Consider the following 4,913-nt stretch of genomic DNA (forward strand, 5'->3'; position numbering starts at 1 on the left):
CCGGCCATTGAATTTCGCCGCATCGCCACTTCCGGATCCCGTGTGAGGTGCTGGACGACGTTCCTGGTCATACTGCAAACGCGTAGCTACGGGAGCACGACCGCCAGAAGCACCGGAAGCTGTGTGCACTTGATTCACTCGCTATCGAAACTCCTTCAGTTGTGATTCATGACGAGATGCCATCAGGTAAGCTTACTTGAAAACTTTCGTCTCTAACTCCTTTCGAATACCAGGTCGAAGTCCCAAGCCATTTCTCTTCTTCGTGTACACCCAACCGAATTTGAAGTTCATGGAAGCGATCGGTGAAATCAGTAACGGACTCCTCTGGTTCCTGACAAAGATCCTGCCACTTCATGTACAGCTGCTCTTCGTATTGGTGAGGTAAGAACCGAGCGAGTAGTAGCTTCTTCAACTGCAAACAAGTCGTAACTGGTTCATGTTCTTTGCGACGAACTCGCGTATCAAACCACCGACTCGCCATCTTCCGGAAGTTGAGAGCAGCGAAGTCAACTTGCACACAGAGGTCGCATCCTGCATTTGTTGGAGGACTGTGGGTAAGATGTGGAACGGAAATTGATGCGCTTGGGTTTCAGTTTCTGAAGTTTCTGAACCCTCCCCTCCCTCTTCTCAAATCAGAACTTAAATATCTATGTACGGTACCCGCCGGTTCCTACATAAACCCAGGCCAAACAAACTGGAAGAAGTACGAAGGCAGTTGCAAGGGTTACAACGACATCCTCATGGAGCGTTTCGACTGCTTAATTCTACGTGAAGGCAACGGTTCAGGCAGGAATTCCAAAAGTGGCGGGTGTTAGCGGGGAGTATGAGATAGCATTGAGAAGTCATGAAATTAACTGCGCCTGCCAGGCTGTATACCCTAAACTTCAGTCCTGGTTTTGATCTTTCTAATGTGGACACCTCAGATGCGGGACAAATCAGGTAGATCAAAGGCGGCCAAATGAAGCTGGCCAGGTGAGGCCTTGGGAGTTTCTGCGTCCAGAGAGCAGCACCGCACGACTGCTGTGGCAACCCTGTTCACTGTCCCATTGTTGAAGAGGAGGATGTTGCGACAGGCCAGCTCTATCCGGTAAAGATTGGCAACGTCCAGCTTCCTTGAAAGTCGACGACCGGTAAACCCTAAATTTTCTTCCCACTTCTTGTTACTTTGAATGGCGCCAATTACAATTAATTGTAAGAATTGCTGTGAGTGTCGATGAACTTGGTCTGAGAACTTGCAACCAGAATGTCACATGCGAGTGAAATCTGGTGATTTCCAGCCCGTTGATGGCCCCGATGATCGGCTTTGAGCACTTCTCCATCTGAATCAACGGATCGGCAGATTCATCCTTCACATCCCCTTTAAAAACTTCCTGCGCGGCGGTCAAATCCTGCACCAAAGCCAAACAAAGATCAATGATCGATCTTGACTCAGCAGCAGAATCGCATTTACCACTCCAGAGCAGAAAGCCCTTCCGGAGCCGGTGATGATGATCACTTTGACCTCCGGATTGCTGTTGAGTTGCCGGAAAATGTTGGCTAGATCCGTGCTCTCTAGAAATTTTGAGCAAGTTTTTGAACACAATTTGCCCTAAAGGGCAGTTGTTTTTTGAAAACAAAAAATATTCTAGAACATTCTTTAAATATCCGGTCCGTACGCTCGGGTTTCGGCGCTCGGGAAAATGTCGGACTCGTTCAGTTTCTGTTCTCCAACAGCAGTCGGTAAGTCAGATCAATTTTCCATATTTTGAAAACTTAGAAGACCATGAAAGATCTTGAACTTGGAAGATGATGAAAACTTACTGGTTACCACTATGTTGGTGATCAATTTCGTTGGAAGAATCAATCATCAGGCCCCGTATTCCGTATTTTTGGAGCAGCTCTTGCTCGATCTAGCAGTCTTTCATTCTCACACCTGCATTGAGAATAGCTATAGATTTGTTTCTTGAAGAAGATCGTACCTGATGAGGTAGACGTTATTATCCAGCCATTCCAAACCAGCAGCATACTCTTCCGGAAGTAATCTTGGTATGGATCCTCCATACCTGTTAAGAACGAGTTGAAATCTTAAATGAATGATGAACAGAAAAATTCTTCTTGCTTTGCCTGGAAAAACAGTGACCTCCAAGACGTAACACTTAAATTGCATCCTACAGAAACCAACCTTATTCTCCATTGAACAAAGAGCAAAGATCCAGTTCTTGGAGTGATTAAGATTGCAAACAAGATCATCGATCCACTCGCTTTTCCCTGAATTTGGTACTCCAGTCACAACTGTTACTGGAGTACCAAAGAAACAACAATCATTCATAAGCTGCGAACAGGATACTTACTAACTAGAAAACTGGAAAAGCCCGCGGATGCAGCGTCCAGCAAACCTTCTTTTCCTACATTGAGCATAGCGGAAACTACAGCGGATTTTACCTCGTTTGCATCCTGAACAAATGTGTCGGCTTGGCGAGGAAAGAACTGCAACGCCATGATGTGTGCTTCAGCCAGGCCGACGTCTTTTCTGGATCAAACATCCAAAATGTGGATTGTGTCGTCTGATCCTCCTCCTCCACCCATCCCGCGGCACATTTCACAGGACGCAGGCTGCGGCCCTGCAGACGGATTGATTAAACTCACCAAAGCGCTCTGGTTAAACCCTAGAACCCTAACAGGGTTTAGAACTACGGTTTAGCTCAGCGCCTTAAACTTGTTTAAACAGGTTTAGGGCTTAGGTTAAATCCACCTCGGCGAAGAATATACCTTCGATTTTATCAACTCTTGTAAACAAACTTAGCGACTAAGTAATTTGGATTTGTTCCCTTTTTCATTCGATCATATAGTAGGGGTCGGCAAGAAGAAACGAAGCATGGGATCTAGAGAGTGGATCATCCAGGGGGTGGTGGATTGCAAGTTGGAAAAGAAGGTAGGCGAAATGAAGATAAATCTGGTGGCAGAAGAAGCAGGAGAGATGAAGACCGATCTGGGGATTGGCGCAGAGGCGGAAGCAGGCGAGATTGTAGAAGCAGAAACGGCGAGGAGAAGAGAGACAGGAAGAGGAGCAAGAGAAGAAGAAGAAATTACCTAGAAGAAGAAAAGAGGAGCACGAGAAGCAGAAGAAATGAGCAAGAAGAAGAAAAGAGAGAGAGGAAAGAAGGGGAGAGGAGCAAGAGAAGAAATGAAGAGGAGGAGAGGAGCAAGAGAAGAAGAAGAAATGAGCAAGAAGAAGAAAGGTGCAAAAAGAGAAGCAGAAACGCAGTTGAGAGCATGAGGCATGTATTTTGGAAACGCAGAACTAGTCATGAGATGGAGGAAGGCGAGGGCCTCCCGCTCCCAATGGAGCTGGTGAGACGCATCCTGGCTGGAATACCCTTCCCTTACATTCCGCCCTTGCGCCGAGTGTGCAAACAGTGGAGGGTGGCCGTCGACGGACTTGGCAGGATGGAGGACGACAGCCCCGAGCAGGTCTGCATCTTCAGCACAATAAACGTCTGTGACGATGGTCAGTTTTGGTTTCCGGGGGTGAGGCCGAATGAACAAGGGCGGCATCTCAGTTTGAGGGGCTTCTTGCCTTCTGGTCATTCACCCGTAGCATATAGCCGAGGCCTGCTGGTCCTGTGGCCGAGGGCAAGGATTATTGGTTTTCAGTCATGAACCCCATGACTGGCGCCTTGAAGCGGTTGCCCAAGACGGTGTCCCAGGAGAAGTTTTTGCTGTCCTACGACTTCTCCCACTCATTCGTGTTGGGCTCTCTGTCGGTGTCTCTTTGGGTGTCCGACGAGGATGGCAGTAATTACCGGGTGTTTTTTCAGCCATCTGGAGGTTTATGAATCCCGTGCGCATACCTGGAGGGATGTGAAGATAGAGCCGCCGGAGCTTAAGAGAAGACACGGGGTGGTGGCTCAGGGTGACATGGACGTGATTTTTGCGCGCACCCTCCATGGCTTGCAATACGCCTCCTGTTGCGACTCAGTGAGGTTGGGCTAGGGGCTACAGCCGGGCAAGGGACGCATGGGCGTTTTGGCATTTCAAGTCGTTGCGGAAGGAGGTTCGGATGATGCGGGATCGGTGTATGGCAGGCTGGACCCGTTCATGTACCGGTCCAAGCTGATGGCAGCAGGCATTGTGATTGTGGGGAAACACGTTGGTGGTGTGGCCTTCGCAAGGCCTTGCTTCGCTCCAAAGTGGATGGTCATCGTGGAGGCGGCCGATGAAGAAGCTGATGAGCAGCAGCTGGAGTGGACGATTGTGTCCAGCATCGATGTGAGAGGCTTGTGCAGGACGTGGAGCCCCATCACCTGCTTCCTTGCAAACGGGCTAACAACATGCTCTTTCTCCACTTGTTGGACCGACCAGTAGCCTTCAATCTGGACACTCGTGCTTGGCATTTGCACGTCCCTCGTTGGAACGTGAACCGAAAAGAGTCCGTATGGAACGTTGCCTACGTTCCCAGTTTAACTGCTACGCCTAACAACGACGGCTGAGTAGAGATCCCAGTTTAACTGCTACGCCTGACAACGACGGCTGAGTAGAGAGTTCGCGGCAAACTCCGACCGGCAGCGACAACCTCAATCTCAAGCTCTGCATCGTCAGTCACAGAATGTGAACTCGGGATCCAAGCTCGGGAAAACAACTACTAATTAATTCTATTAATTCAAAATGTGCATTTAAAAAAAGAAAATCTATTATTCCTGAAAATATAAAGAAGAGGAAGGGGGAAAAAATATTGAGGTTGAATGTGGTGTTGACGTCGCTGCGAAGAACCCTACGAAGAACCTGGCAGTGACCTGTGTCACAGTATTTGAGGTCGACTATCCACGACATGTACTTGCTTGCTCCCGGAATGAGCTTCAAGAACGAGGCGTTACCCACCTGCCTAATAACACAAGACGACATACACAAGAACTTTCATGAATCCACCTGCGCGG

At 48.5% G+C, this 4,913-nt stretch overlaps 1 pseudogene; it reads right to left on the reverse strand.

Annotated features, from left to right (window-relative positions):
- Positions 1–919: 919 nt before the first annotated feature.
- LOC9635635 lies at positions 920–1,847 on the reverse strand (annotated as a pseudogene).
- Positions 1,848–4,913: the final 3,066 nt, after the last annotated feature.

Source organism: Selaginella moellendorffii, unplaced genomic scaffold, assembly GCF_000143415.4.
Source record: "Selaginella moellendorffii unplaced genomic scaffold, v1.0 SELMOscaffold_52, whole genome shotgun sequence".
In the NCBI taxonomy this organism is placed as follows: Eukaryota; Viridiplantae; Streptophyta; class Lycopodiopsida; order Selaginellales; family Selaginellaceae; genus Selaginella; species Selaginella moellendorffii.